At 38.5% G+C, this 16,834-nt stretch overlaps 1 protein-coding gene across 4 annotated transcripts in view; it reads left to right on the top strand.

Annotated features, from left to right (window-relative positions):
• Positions 1-16,834, top strand: part of LOC128659268 (serine-rich adhesin for platelets-like) — a 224,252-nt gene that overhangs the window by 194,551 nt on the left and 12,867 nt on the right. For 2 of the 4 annotated variants that reach the window (XR_008402319.1, XR_008402321.1), the window contains exon 1: positions 11,348-11,530. The exons of 1 other annotated variant lie outside the window; for it this stretch is intronic. The gene's annotated coding sequence lies outside the window, so the exon portion shown is untranslated. Of the gene's footprint in view, positions 1-11,347; positions 11,531-14,465; positions 14,546-16,834 lie in introns of those variants that run through there. One more of the 4 variants, XM_053712944.1, reaches the window with a different exon arrangement.

The raw sequence follows: 16,834 nt of genomic DNA, 5'->3' as shown, positions 1-16,834 counted from the left end.
CAAAATAGCATGTAAAGGGGAATGATTGTAGTTCTATATATTATTGCAGGTCCTGCCTGCGTTAGTAAACAAGCCCTCCTATGGTAACTAAGTTCTGTACATACCATCGATATTAGTAAAACATACCTATCTATAAAAGGCTGCTGATAAGGTGGTAGGAGGTCTTATAACTTGGAGCAGCATGGGAGCAAATGACACTTTGAAAAGAATAAATGTCAATCTTGGGGGAACATCATGACAATAAAGGGATGTATCAAATAAACATAATGGAACACCTATATTTCTAGACATTAATTGTGAAGGCGCAGCCTCGGCCGCTGACTACGCCTGTACGACCAAGGTAAAGAGAATAAAACAATGCAAACAGTTGTACGAATATACAGGTGTCCATCACTAGAAATAATATCAAGCATTTAATTTATAAAGAAAAGGAGTCCCAGTGAAGGCAAAAAAAACCTCCAAACGTAAACACACAATTGCATCATGTTAAACTGTAGAACTCCAAATTGTTAAGTGACCAAGGAAGCACTAGGTACTTTATCAAATAGAACTTAGATAGACATACAGGATGTGATATAAAATAGAATATACTGAGCCTTGCAGGCAGGGTAGGGGGAGAACATGGAGCAGTCTTGCCGCTAATGTAGAGAAAGATTTACTTGAGATTGAACCTATCAGGGTAGCGTACACTTGAAGGGGAAAAGGTTTGTTGTGCTATATCTGTGTGCAGACTAATAGAATCAAAGGGTGGCACCAACCTAGCAAAAGTAAGTGTAGATTAGGCTAACTAGAGCTGAGAGAATAGGTGGTGCAAAAGTATGTTCAGAGATCACTATTTACAGATTCACAGCTGTATGTTTTACTTCAGCAAAGGTGTGCTAAGTACTGGATGGGGATGTGGAAGAATATGAGGGTTCTCAGCTATTAATATCAGTAAATGTGATGTGTCGCTGCTAACATATACAAATTAAGTGCAACTAGGGAAAAAAAAAAGGAAGAAAAACATTGAACATTGCAATCATGGCTAAGTAACTAGCGAACAGTGACACCTGTAGATTCACTATATAAAAGCGGTAAACTATATAACTGTAATCAAGTTTTGTACAGAGACATATTGCACGCACTCGGTAATATAACTAATTCCCAGACTATTTAGAGACGTGACTGGGAAGCAGATGCACCCTAGAGTATTTAGGTATGACTTGGTTTCACAGAGCTCATCTTGTCTCTATAACAAGCAATCTTGACAGTCAATAATAAACAGTGGTATAAGCAAGAGAACACAATAACGGTGTAGAATATACAACTTTTGAATTAGGTGAACTGCCCTAGACACGAAAAACCTGTCATCCCACACAAACAAAAAATAAAAGATAGAAAACATATTTCTACAGGAAACTTAGCCAATGCCTGATTTTATGTCCTCCATTGCCTCCAGAAATGGAAGTCTTTTGTGCTGTGTGTCTCCGGGTAGACCCTTCTGCGGTAACATGCTGAAACCCTGGTCTTTGGTGTATGGGTAGTGTTGGAAGGGGCCACCGGAACAAAGGACCAATTTCGGGCAGATAAAGTACAAGACCTTCCAGGCTGTGACTCCGTTAATCTGAATTGCTTGGGGTTGATCTCCAGGGTCGCCGCCAAGCACAGCATAAGACGCCCGATATTTTTCAGGCATTTCACGGTCTATTGCAGCAGAAGGTGTGTAAGTTAGGACGGCTTCGCCTGGGAGCCATGGGCATTCAGCCGTGTAGGTTTTGTTCCCTGCTGTTTCTTTATTCATGCGGGATGCAGCCACTCCGTGATTAATTTCATCAGAACTTTGGACCTGGTGCCAAATAAACAGTGAGTTCAGAAGTCCTGCAGTTCCTCTATTTTGCGAGACATCAGAGATGAGCGAGTAAGTAGCGTGGTTTGTGGGCATTGTCTCTGCCTGCTTAGGCTCCGATGACACATGATGTCCGAATGCAGCACTGCAACTGTCTAGGAAGATATGTATTTTTCCCATAATGTAATCTGCGTCCTCCATGTTTAGACAAGCTATCGGTGCCCTAAGTTGGGGGTTACAAAGTACCAATCTTTAGTTAGATTCAGTTCATAGTTGGAGGTGTTGATCAGGCCGCAAGATGGCTGCTGCAGGCCGCGTATGCGGTGTTAGACGCACTAGGGTTTTAGGAATCTGTTGCCGCAGTACTGCTCCCTTCTAAAAGAAAGAGGTTGGTAAGAGCGGCTGAGGCTTCAAGTCTGCAATGGTGGTTAGATAGATGGACATTTGGGCACAGACAGTCGCAAATTTAGTTTTTTGTGTACAGTATGGATAGAGCTGTTAAGAAGTGCGACCGTCTGGCTTCAAAGTTGGCTCCGCCCCCTATAAATGACATATTGACATTCATCCACAAACAATCATAATGAGCGTCTGTGAATGAATGTCAATATGTCATGGTTGTAAATGATGCCTAATGAGCCTGTCACATACCTCCCAATATTTCAAAATTTGAAAGAAGGACACCCCCGCACTGAGAAAAGTCCCCCCCCCGCGCGCGCACCGGGAAAAGTGTTATCTGTGGAGCACAAGATTATATGTGGAGCATCTCCCTCTTCCTCTCCAGTGAGTCTCCAGTCCTCCAGTCATGTTCCTTGTGCTGAGAAGGAACGTGAGTGACGTGACCTGGCTGGAACCGTTCTGGAGGAAGAGCAAAGCTGCGCCAGCATGTATGGGGGATTGAAGTGTTGCGTGGTGCTGAGTGTAGAGCTGGCACTAGGCACATGTTGTGGTGGGTGGGGGTTCCTTCCAAGTGTGAACACGAGTCAGGGAGGCGAGCTGTCGCTGCGCAGTTACCCTCCTGTCGCTGCGCAGTTACCCTCAGTCATCATCTCACTCAAAATAAAAAAACGGGCCAGAATAAATAATAAACAAAATTTAAAAAATATGTCACACTGTTGTCAGTCTGCCGTGGCACACCAGAGAATCTCTCACGGCAAACTAGTGTGCCACGGCACACTGGTTGAAAAACACTGGCCTAAATGACAGAAGATATAATTATTTACACTTGGTCTCATCCCCTCTTCTAACTGTCTCATTTTACAGTTGCAAATATTCTGAAATCCAAAGTGATCCATAGTCTAAACTTTTTCTGGTCCCAAGCAGTTAAAGCATTTTATACCTGTTTTTTTTTTAAAAATGTTCCCAATACATAGATGTATGTCCACCAATAATTAATATGTTTGTATAATATACTTGTAGCTAAATCTTGATGTGGATAGATACTTATTACATTTAATAATTATTACATTCTATTAATAGAAAATAATTTCATAGACCCTAATTACGATTGTACAATAAATAATATGTGAAATGTTGACAGTACACTGGTAACAAGCCTCAATTTTCGAAAGTTTGTTTGTCCTGTCACTGCCATGCCCTGTGTAAGATGTAAGGTGTAGGGAGCTTTTGGAAGATTATTGCTTGGCTGTCCAGACGGCACATTTATGAAAATAATCCAGTGTGCATGAGCTAATGGGCACTGCTGTAGTAGCAGATCTCGGTTGACAGCTGTGAAATGTTTGCTGAAAATGCTTGACAAAAACAAATGAATAAGTAGCAAGCAGAAAATTGTGCCCCAAAGCTCCAAAATAAGTTTGAAGATATCTGCAGAGTAAATGTTCTTAGACTCACTGGTAGGGATGGGGAATGTTTTGCAATTTTCGAATTTTGAATGTTTGTACAACATTCTAACATTTGTTTAATGTAATAGTATTTTTAATGCTTTTTTCAATGTAATATTCTATTCAAATTTTTCTAATAATTAGATTGGAATTATGTAATATTCGAATTCGAAAAATTTGAATCAATATACTTGTAATAGTATCTCTAATGCTCTCTTTAAAGTGATGGTAAACTTTAAATAATCAAATGCCAGAAATGTAATCTTTGCCATTAAAAAGTATATGTGTACCTTTTTTTTTTTTTAAAAAAAACCATCTGTGAAAGAGTTACATTAGTACATATAGTAATGCTTATATTATAATGTTATGCCGGCCCACATGGATGAACTGTTTTTTTTTTTTAATAACAATTCCAGTGACCATCCAATCAACATGTGTCTCAGTTGACAATCTTGAAGTCCAGCCCCTTTATAGCCCATAGAAAGCCTATGTAGAGAGTGCATATGACTGATCTATACATCACAACCCAGCCAGAGGAAATTAAGAGGAAATTAAGGGGGATGGAGGAACAGACAATACCGATTAGGATTATAAACCCTTTATTATAATATATATATATACAATTTTAAAAAAAATGATGTGGTTTTACTTGCAAACTAATATATGTTTTATTGCAACAGTCTTATAGTCTGAACTTTACTATCACTTTAACAATCCTGCTTTTTCAAATAAAGATACCAAGAGAACAAAGAAACATTGATAATAGGTGTAAATTAGAAAGATGCTTAAAATTGCCTGCTCTATCTGAATCATGAGAGAAACATTTTGGGTTTACTATTCCTTTAAATATAATATTTGAATTAGAAACATTTTAAGTGATATATTTGTATCTATTATGTATCAATTTACTAAATTCCCTACCACACAAACTATTGAAGTTTTGTTAAATTGAATGTTACATTCGAAATTTCAAATGTGAAAAATTGATTTAATTATGAACATTCGAAAATTGGAAATAACATTAGTTATTGTCCAAAACGAATGTCCACAAGACTATTCGTTCTACCAAAGGAAATACACTTTCAGCACATTCGCCCATCCCTATTCACTGGCAAATCCCTCTACTTTCTTTTATTTCATAACAATTTGTAAATGTCTGGCAATTGTGTAAATATTGAATACATTGTAAAAGCATTACAGAACATGTTGGTGCTTTATAAATAACACTATGAATATTAAAGGGATAGCAACGTTAAAAAAATAAGCCTACATGATACAGATAGAGCATTCAATTTTAAGTCACTTTTAAATTCACTTTTTTCAAATGTACTTTGTTCTCTTGGTATTCCTTGTTGAAAAAGAATATGCACATATCTGATACTAGTGGGAGCTAGCTGCTGATTGGTGCCTGCACACAATTGTCTTTTGTGATTGGCTAACTAGATGTGTTCAGCTAGCTGCCAGTAGTGCAATGCTGTTCCTTCAGAAAATAATTACAAGAGAATAAAGCAAATTTGATAATAGAAGTAAATTTGAAAATTGTTTGTTCTATCCAAATCATGAAAGAAAAAAATTGGGGTTTCCTGTCGCTTTAAGGAAGATAGACTGTTGCTCATGCATGCTGCATATACAGTAAAACCATGGGGTTTTTCTTTGCAGCATACATAGAGCTGGAGATGGAAACAGATAGTAGGGTAATAAATGCTAAAACCTGTATAATTTAAAGGGATGCATTGTGCATCTTTCCCCTGAGCAATGAGCGCTGGAGTGCACTTCCACTGATAACATAATATCTGGTGTACTATGACCTCTGATGATGAGCTGTGGGCAGTATAGAAGTTGCAAGTACAAAGGAAGTTTCATTTGAAAAATGTATGAATTAAACAGGTAACATTTAAAGGGACATGAAACCCACATTTTTTCTTTTATAATTTAGAAAGAGCATGCAATTTTAAACAACTTTCAAATGTATATAAATTGCTTTATTCTCTTGATAGCCTTTGTTGAAAAGCAAATCTAAATAGGCTCAGTAGCTGCTGATTGGTGGCTGCATATAAAGGCCTCATGTGATTGGCTCACCCGTGTGCAGTGCTATTTCTTTAACAAAGGATACCTAAAGAATGAAGCAAATTAGATAATAGAAAGAAATTAAAATGCTGTTAATAAACTTTTGAATAAATAAAACAGAAGTGACATAGAGCTCTGGGCCAGATCATATGACACTGTCCTTTATAAGTGCCCACTCATGAGCTGTTTTATATATGTATATACACTGGTAACATGCCACATATATATAGAATAGTTGTAAGGCAGCTGTGCATTTGGCGTTTATTAAAGAGAGTAATACTGGCATATTTTTCTCTCTCATGAGTGAGCTTTAGTGAATCAGTGTCAGAGAATAATATAGTGACTGATAATGTAGCTAGAGAGACCTCTTAGTTCATTTAGCACTGTAGCGTGTAGCAGGGACAGTGCAGCATATATGGTTATGCACAATTCACTCTAGGATCTCTGATTGTAAATTGCAGGAAATGCAGACAAATTAAATAATAAAAGCTGGTGTTGTTATTTTTATTTGCTTAAAGGGACAGGAAACCCCAACATTTTCTTTCATGATTTGGATAGAACATATAATATTAAACAACTTTCCAATTTACTTCTATTATCAAATTTGCTTTGTTCTCTTGTTAATCTTTGTTGAAGGAACCGCATTGCATTGCTGTCGGCTGTATGAACACATCTGGTCAGCCAATCACAAAAAACAAATGTGTGCAGGCACCAATCAGCAGCTAGCTCCAAGTAGTGTAGGATATGTGTGTATTCTTTTTCAACAAGGGATACCAAGAAAACAAAGCACATTTGAAATTATAAGTGAATTTAAAAGTGTCTTAAAAAGACATGCTCTATCTGAATCATGCAACTTTAATTTTGACTTTTCTATCCCCTTAATTAAACATAGTATGTGGTAATTTAATTATGAATTTAAAGGAACATGGCACTGCAATATGTATTCCCCTTTAATATGATCCATTTGCTGGACAGTATTACATTGTTTACAAATAGATAATTTTCCTTTATTTTGTCATGTGAGATGATTTATTTTGCCTGTTGAAACCACCATCTATACTGAAAAGTTAATTACTGTAGCAATGGCTATTGAAAAGTTATGTAATCAAGAGGCAGCAGCAGATATCAGCTTCCAAGTGGAGGTGAAAGTGAGCAGCCCATTTGAAAGGGTCTTCCTGTAGCTGTTTTGAATACAACAAGCTCATATCAGCTGCTTCCTTGAGCAGATTATCCCTTTAATTGAGGATCTTAGCTATTTATTTATTTTTATTTATAGCACCCAAAACAATACAGCGCTACACAAAGGAATAACATTTGAGGGAAATATTCTTAGAGAAAAAAACATTGAGAGACACATTGACTGCTTGCTGCGCTTTATGCAATCAGATTCATTGTTAAGGGGCATAGAAAGCTGCGTTCTTTGCAATATCTATGACAGATGAATGTACTTGTTTTTAGACTCAGAGGCTTATCTAGCAGCAGTTTGTATTGTGCACTTTTATTTCGAGTTCATTTTAGATTAAATGCATCTTTTTTTTTTTTTTTTAAATGAAGAAATATTTTGTAGCTTTTACATATGGATAATAGAAAATGTTGTTTTGTGTTCCTTAGATATGAGCAGAAGTTGTGATTAGCACATAGATAATCCATGAGTGGCATTACAAGGCAATAGCCGAGGTTATTGGGAGTTAAAATAAAACAATATTTTCATCTTTGCTGGGCTTTATCTTATTTCATTTACATATACTGGTGTATCCTCTGCGTCACAAACCACCTCCTGCTCTAGGAACTCCTGCTGCAACTTTCCCTTTTTTACAATTAACCCTACCTGTGTCAGTTTCTCACATACTGTCCCTACTGCCATGCTATGCTGCCTAGCCCCCACCCCTTGTTAACCCCTTATCATACTGCCTCCCATCCTATGTTATCCCTTTAGCATACTAACCCCTGTCCTATGTTAATCCCCTTACAATAATCCCCACCCCATATTAACCCCTTACCATATCTCTACTAACCCTATAATGCCCAGCCTTCCACCCCATTAACTCTACACTGGCATGATTCCAATAATAATTAATCCACATGATGACACCTACCGTATTAACTCTACAACTCTACCTTATCATTCCATTTAAACCCACATATGTCTACTTGACTCAACTTAAGCACAATTCTTCCAGTACCTTAAACCTTCCTATAACAAACAGTTAATGTTTTTCCTGGCTGTGCCTGTGTCTTTACCAGTGTCATGTGGGATACTGTTGTCCAGAATAAAACAAGCTGAAATCAATGGTTGAGAGGCTACAATTACCAGATGTAATGCTCGTGGGATATTCCTCTCTCAGACCGAGCTCGGCCAGTAGTCTTGTTATCCCGGCGTCGAGCCGGAATAATAGGGAACAACCCAGAGCAGAGAAAGTTAGTAAGAAGAGGAAGGCGGCACTCACCACAGGCTGGACAGTCCCCAGCGGCAACGGCAGAGCAGTCCAAGGACAAACCACTAGAATGCTCAGGCAGGTAGGGTTTGGCAACAGAAAAGCAGTCCAAGGGCACACCATTAGAATGGTCAGGCAGGCAGGATTTGGCAACAGTAAAGCAGTCCAAGGGCACACCACTAGAATGGTCAGGCAGGCAGGATTTGGCAACTGTAAAGCAGTCCAAGGGCACACCACTAGAAAGGTCAGGCAGGCAGGGTTCGGCAACAAATAGGCAATCCAGAACAACAGGGATTAATAAGCAGAGTAGTCAGACAGGCAGGGTTCAGCAACAGTATATCAATCCAGTAGTTAAGGGTTATAGCAGGCAGAGTGGTTTGACAGGTAGGGTTCAGCAACAGTATATCAATCCAGTAATTTAAGGGTTAAAGCAGGTAGAGTAGTCAGACAGGCAGGGATCAAACACGAGTCGGCTTTAAATGAAAACAACGATCTATCACACCCAGGAGCACACAAGGTAACATATATACTTGGGCAGTGATAGATCGTTGTGCTGACACTTACATAGTCGCAGGATTCGGCCAGGTGTCCGGACCGATATCAGGAAGAGGAGAGCGTGCAGCGATAACGTCAGCGCCGCATGCATCCGGATCTGTCACAAACCCTGGCTACGAGCAGGGAAGGAGATGCTGCGCCACTAGCAACGGCTAGAGCGGCGCGGCGTGACACCACAAAACCTTACTGGGACACTGCAAGTTAGACACAGTAACCGAGCAGGATCTAGGGGTAAGAGACCAACAAGACTAAATTTAGTTTCTTTGTAAAAGTTTAGTATAGATGAAGACATAGATGACAATAACATCATAATTACACTTTCATGATCCAGATAGAGCTTGTTATTTTAAACAACTTTCCAATTTACTTCTGTTATTAAATTTGTTTTGTTCATTTTGTATCTTTTATTGAAGAGTAAAACTAGGTAGGCTCATAAGAGCTCAGGAGTGTGCACGTGACTTTAGTACTCTATAGCACCAGAGTATTAAAGACACGTGCACACTCCTGTGCTCTTATGAGCCTACCTAGTTTTACTCTTCAATAAAAATTACCAAGAGAACAAACTGGAAAGTTGCATGCTCTATCTGAATCATGAAAGTTTAATTTATACTTTACTGTCCCTTTAAAAAGAGATCTCTTGAAAGCAGTGGCATCCAAGGTAAAATGCACTGATAATTCAAGTAACAGTAACAATGGTGCAAAAGAAATAGTCAAATACAAAAGTAAACTGCAAGTCACTATGCTAAGGTAGAGAAAAAGGAAATTCAAAATCAGGCAATCCAGGTCAAAGCCTCACATGGAAAAACATTTAATAAATGCAAAGTAAAAAAAAAACCCACAAGTTAAAGTAAAATACCAAATCAGTCCAAAACAAGGGGTTAATACAGAACACTCAATACACAAGCAGCATCAGGTTGCAAACAGAAAGCTTATAAATACTACTACAATTAAGGCCTAATTGATATTTTAGGCTTCCTTAACCCCTTAGTGACCACAGCACTTTTCCATTTTCTGACAGTTCGGGACCAAGGCTATTTTTACATTTCTGCAGTGTTTGTGTTTCCTCTTATTCATTTACTGTACCCACACATATTATATACCGTTATTCTCGCCATTGAATGGACTTTCTAAAGATACCATTATTTTCATCATATCTTATAATTTACTATAAACATTTTTATAAAATATCATGAAAAAAATGAAAAAAAAAACACACTTTTTCTAACTTTGACCCCCAAAATCTGTTAGATATCTACAACCACCAAAAAACACCCATGCTAAATAGTTTCTAAATTTTGTCCTGAGTTTAGAAATACCCAATGTTTACATGTTCTTTTCTTTTTTTGCAAGTTATAGGGCAATAAGTACAAGTAGCACTTTGCTATTTCCAAACCACTTTTTTTTCAAAATTAGCAATAGTTACATTGGAACACTGATATCTGTCTGGATTTCCTGAATATCCCTTGACATGTATATATATTTTTTTAGAAGACAACCCAAAGTATTGATTTAGGTCCATTTTGGTATATTTCATGCCTCCATTTCACCGCCAAATGCGATCAAATAAAAAAAATTGTTCACTTTTTCACAAACGTTAGGTTTCTAACTGAAATTATTTACAAACAACTTGTGCAATTATGGCACAAATGGTTGTAAATGCTTCTCTGGGATCCCCTTTGTTCATAAGTAGCAGACATTTATGGTTGTGGCATTACTTTTTGGTAATTAGAAGGCTGCTAAATTCTGCTGTGCACCACATTTATTATGCCCAGCAGTGAAGGGGTTAATTAGGTATTCTTGTAGGGAGCATGTAGGGTTAATTTTAGCTTTAGTGTAGTAGACAACCCAAAGTATTGATCTAGGCCCATTTTGATATATTTCATGCCACCATTTCACCGCCAAATTCGATCAAATAAAAAAAACGTTAACTTTTTCACTAACTTTGGGTTTCTCACTGAAATTATTTACAGCTTATGCAATTATTGTACAAATGGTTGTAAATGCTTCTCTGGGATCCCCTTTGTTCAGAAATAGCAGACATATATGGCTTTGGGGTTGCTTTTTGGTAATTAATGCCGCTGCGCACCACACTTGTAATATGCCCAGCTTTAGTGTAGAGATCAGCCGCCCACCTGACACATCCCACCCCATGATCCCTCTCAAACAGCTTTCATCCCTCCCCCACCCCACAATTCTCCCCACTATCTTAAGTACTGGCAGAAAGTCTGCCAGTACTAAAAAAAAAGGCTTATTTTCATTTTTTCATTAAAAAAAAAAAAAATATATATATATATATATATATATATATATATATATATTCTACTGTGTATAATCTCTCCTTAGCTCTCAACCTCATTGATCCCCCCCCCCCCCCCAAAGAGCTCTCTAACCCTCCCCCCACCATTTTGGGTACTGGCAGCTGTCTGCCAGTATCCACTTTGCACTTAAATGTGTTTTTTTTTTTTTAAATAACCACTTTTTTCTGTAGTGTAGCTGCCCCCCTGCATACCCTCCCCCTCCTAGATCTATTTTTAGAAATTATTTCCCCCCTCCTCTCCCACCCACCACCCTGTCCTACCACTTTGAATTTGTAAAGCCCGGATCTTTTCCGACTGCTGGCCGGAAGATTGCCAGCGATGGGCCACCCACCCGCCTCCCTGTAGCTGCTCCCATCCACCAACGATCTGCACCATCGCTGGCCGATGCAGAGAGGGCCACAGAGCTCGCTTCCAGAGCTTCAAACCCCAGAGGACGTGCCAGGCACGTCCTTGGTCGTTAAGTGACCTCCAATGGATCGTAAGAGGTTAAAGGTACAGCACGTCTTACTGCACCAGGGACAGAAATTACTCTCTTAAACAAGTTCCTGTTATGACACTTCCTACTTTACTGCTGTCAGGGGAAAGCTCCAAGCACCCAAGGGATGAATCAAGCACCTAAAATATAATCTTCCTATAAATTCTACTAAAATAAACAAAACATACCCACAGACCTTGCTTCTCTATCAAGAGATGTCCTCCATCAGCCTCGCTTGGCCTGAATGATTAATAAAAAATAAAAATAAAGTGACAGCGCTAATAAGCTAGGGTCAAGTATAAATCTATATACACTCTACTGGGAGTAAAATTTCTAATTAATATATGTAATCAAGATTTGTGACAACAGATACAATGTGGGTGGGGGGGATATATATATATATATAAACCAGATAATAATAGAAAGCATTAATTTGTATCTGTTGTTACAAATCTTGATTACATATATTAATTAGAAATATTACTCCCAGTAGAGTGTGTATAGATTTATACTTGACCCTAGCTTATTAGCGCTGTCAATTTATTTTTATTTTTTATATATTATTTATCCTGGAGGGGATATTTTAGTGTCGGCCAGGTCCTTCATATTTATCTTGGGCGCTCCATACCTTACCTCTCATTTGACACTGAATGATTAATAAATCAGAGGAATTAGTTGAATCAGTCCTGATTTTGATCCCTCACGCCTCAGAGCTCATTTACCTTTATTTTGGCATGTGAAATAGCTGATTTAGCCGGTAGTATCCCCACCTATACTTTGGTATAGGCTTCTGATATGCTATGTAAACACAGCCAGCAAAAGAAATTTCACTCCCAGTGGGGTGTAGGATAGTTAAAGGGCCAGTAAACCTAGAAAATAATGTTATATAATTCTGCACATAGTGCAGAATTATATAACATTATATTAGTGCTAGCTTTATATAACATAATATTACCTGTGAATTTTTATTAAAAAGGAGGGGTTCTCTGTCTGACAGCGGGAGTGAGCTACATTGAGTGTAATGGCGCAGTCGGGCCAGGCTGTGACTAGACAGCTGCCCTCAGAGGGAAAACCAGACCCGCTCAGTAGAGCACAGAGGGCAGGTCTGAAAAATCCTCTTTTTTAATAAAAATTCCAGCGGCAATATTATGTTATATAAAGCTAGCACTGATATAATGTCATATAATTCTGTATTATGTGCAGAATTATATAACATTATTTTCTAGGTTTACTGGCCCTTTAAGTAATACAATCTATCAGCTAGATTTAGAGTTTTGTCGGTAACGACCCGCGTAGCTAACGCTGGCTTTTTTCTGGCCGCACCTTTTAAATAACTCTGGTATTGAGAGTTCACAGAATGGCTGCGTTAGGCTCCAAAAAGGGAGCGTACAGGCATATTTAACGCCACTGCAACTCTCGATACCAGAGTTGCTTACGGACGCGGACAGCCTCAAAAACGTGCTCGTGCACGATTCCCCCATAGAAAACAATGGGGCTGTTTGAGCTGGAAAAAAAACTAACACCTGCAAAAAAGCCGCGTTCAGCTCCTAACGCAGCCCCATTGTTGTCTATGGGGAAACACTTCCTACGTCTGCACCTAACACCCTAACATGTACCCCGAGTCTAAACACCCCTAACCTTACACTTATTAACCCCTATTCTGCCGCCCCCGCTATCGCTGACCCCTGCATATTATTTTTAACCCCTAATCTGCCGCTCCGTAAACCGCCGCTACTTACATTATCCCTATGTACCCCTAATCTACTGCCCCTAACACCGCCGACCCCTATATTATATTTATTAACCCCTAATCTGCCCCCCTCAACGTCGCCTCCACCTGCCTACACTTATTAACCCTTAATCTGCCGAGCGGACCGCACCGCTATTATAATAAAGTTATTAACCCCTAATCCGCCTCACTAACCCTATAATAGATAGTATTAACCCCTAATCTGCCCTCCCTAACATCGCCGACACCTAACTTCAAACATTAACCCCTAATCTGCCGACTGGAGCTCACCGCTACTCTAATAAATGTATTAACCCCTAAAGCTAAGTCTAACCCTAACACTAACACCCCCCTAAGTTAAATATAATTTAAATCTAACAAAATTAATTAACTCTTATTAAATAAATTATTCCTATTTAAAGCTAAATACTTACCTGTAAAATAAATCCTAATATAGCTACAATATAAATTATATTTATATTAGAGCTATTTTAGGATTTATATTTATTTTACAGGTAACTTTGTATTTATTTTAACCAGGTACAATAGCTAAAATAGTTAAAATAATTACAAAATTACCTGTAAAATAAATCCTAACCTAAGTTACAATTAAACCTAACACTACACTATCAATAAATTAATTAAATAAAATACCTACAATTACCTACAATTAAACCTAACACTACACTATCAATAAATTAATTAAATACAATATCTACAAATAAATACAATGAAATAAACTAACTAAAGTACAAAAAATAAAAAAGAATTAAGTTACAAAAAATAAAAAAATATTTACAAACATCAGAAAAATATTGCAACAATTTTAAACTAATTACACCTACTCTAAGCCCCCTAATAAAATAACAAAGACCCCCAAAATAAAAAAATGCCCTACCCTATTCTAAATTACTAAAGTTCAAAGCTCTTTTACCTTACCAGCCCTGAACAGGGCCCTTTGGGGGGCATGCCCCAAAGAATTCAGCTCTTTTGCCTGTAAAAAAAACACATACAATACCCCCCCCAACATTACAACCCACCACCCACATACCCCTAATCTAACCCAAACCCCCCTTAAATAAACCTAACACTAAGCCCCTGAAGATCTTCCTACCTTATCTTCACCATACCAGGTTCACCGATCGATCCAGAAGAGCTCCTCCGATGTCCTGATCCAAGCCAAAGCGGGGGGCTGAAGATGCCCATGATCCGGCTGAAGTCATCATGCAAGCGGGAGCTGAAGAGGTCCATGATCCGGCTGAAGTCATCATCCAAGCGGGAGCTGAAGAGGTCCATGATCCAGGTGAAGTCTTCTATCAACAGCATCTTCAATCTTCTTTCTTCCGTATCCATCTTGCAGACCTCCGACGCAGAACATCCTGCTGGCCCGACGGACTACCGACGAATGAAGGCTCCTTTAAGGGACGTCATCCAAGATGGCGTCCCTCAAATTCCGATTGGCTGATAGGATTCTATCAGCCAATCGGAATTAAGGTAGGAAAATTCTGATTGGCTGATGGAATCAGCCAATCAGAATCAAGTTCAATCCGACTGGCTGATCCGATCAGCCAATCAGATTGAGCTTGCATTCTATTGGCTGTTCCGATTAGATATTGTATTTAATTAATTTATTGATAGTGTAGTGTTAGGTTTAATTGTAGGTAATTGTAGGTATTTTATTTAATTAATTTATTGATAGTGTAGTGTTAGGTTTAATTGTAACTTAGGTTAGGATTTATTTTACAGGTAATTTTGTAATTATTTTAACTATTTTAGCTATTGTACCTGGTTAAAATAAATACAAAGTTACCTGTAAAATAAATATAAATCCTAAAATAGCTATAATATAAATATCATTTATATTGTAGCTATATTAGGATTTATTTTACAAGTAAGTATTTAGCTTTAAATAGGAATAATTTATTTAATAAGAGTTAATTTATTTCGTTAGATTTAAATTATATTTAACTTAGGGGGGTGTTAGTGTTAGGGTTAGACTTAGCTTTAGGGGTTAATAAATTTATTAGAATAGTGGTGAGCTCCAGTCGGCAGATTAGGGGTTAATGTTTGAAGTTAGGTGTCGGCGATGTTAGGGAGGGCAGATTAGGGGTTAATACTATTTATTATAGGGTTAGTGAGGCGGATTAGGGGTTAATAACTTTATTATAATAGCGGTGCGGTCCGCTTGTTAGATTAGGGGTTAATAAGTGTAGGGAGGTGGAGGCGACGTTGTGGGGGGCAGATTTGGGGTTAATAAATATAATATAGGGGTCGGCGGTGTTAGGGGCAGCAGATTAGGGGTACATAAGGATAACGTAGGTGGCGGCGCTTTGCGGTCGGCAGATTAGGGGTTAATTATTGTAGGTAGCTGGCGGCGACGTTGTGGGGGGTAGGTTAGGGGTTAATAAATATAATACAGGGGTCGGCGGTGTTAGGGGCAGCAGATTAGGGGTACATAAGGATAACGTAGGTGGCGGTCGGCAGATTAGGGGTTAATTATTGTAGGTAGCTGGCGGCGACGTTGTGGGGGGCAGGTTAGGGGTTAATAAATATAATATAGGGGTCGGCGGTGTTAGGGGCAGCAGATTAGGGGTACATAAGTATAACGTAGGTGACGGTCGGCAGATTAGGGGTTAAAAAAATTTAATCGAGTGGCGGCGATGTGGGGGGGGCCTCGGTTTAGGGGTACATAGGTAGTTTATGGGTGTTAGTGTACTTTAGAGCACAGTAGTTAAGAGCTTTATAAACCGGCGTTAGCCCAGAAAGCTCTTAACTACTGACTTTTTTTCTGCGGCTGGAGTTTTGTCGTTAGAATTCTAACGCTCACTTCAGCCACGACTCTAAATACCGGAGTTAGAAAGATCCCATTGAAAAGATAGGATACGCAATTGACGTAAAGGGATCTGCGGTATGGAAAAGTCACGCCTGGAAAGTGAGAGTTAGACCCTTTCCTGACTGACTCCAAATACCGGCGGTAGCCTAAAAACAGCGTTAGGAGCCTCTAACGCTGGTTTTCACGGCTACCGCCAAACTCTAAATCTAGGCCTTAATTTCCATAAATAGCTCTCATTATTTGTATGAAAGACATCGTGACACTTGCAGGGACAGCCCCTTTTTAAATAGAATTCCATGAGTGCTGCCGCTGCTAGTGTTGGCATGGAAAACCACATCTTGACTGGTGATTTTTTTTTAATCATGGTCTTGATATTGGTCTTTGGTTTACAGACAGATATAAGATAAGGAAGCATGTGTGTATACACAAAGTGATAAAATAACGAGATCTGATTTTATCTACACCTCAACCCATTTTAATAGTTTGTGGTTTCAAAGCACAAAACTAGCGTATTCATATACAAAAATATACATGAAATTGCATTTTCTCAGATATTTTTTTACTCAGCTGGTATTAAAAGCCATTGGCAATACATTAAGAGAAAAACTATTTTACAGTATACTGTCCCTTTAACCAATCTAGATTAAAATATATATACATTAGTGAATATCCAAACCAGGAAGTAACTGATCTAGCCTTGTATTTTCTTGACTTTTTTTCTGCGGCTGGAGTTTTGTCGTTAGAATTCTAACGCTCACT

This window comes from Bombina bombina, chromosome 5 (genome assembly GCF_027579735.1).
Source record: "Bombina bombina isolate aBomBom1 chromosome 5, aBomBom1.pri, whole genome shotgun sequence".
Taxonomy (NCBI): domain Eukaryota; kingdom Metazoa; phylum Chordata; class Amphibia; order Anura; family Bombinatoridae; genus Bombina; species Bombina bombina.
This window is presented reverse-complemented; position numbering and strand designations above follow the sequence as displayed.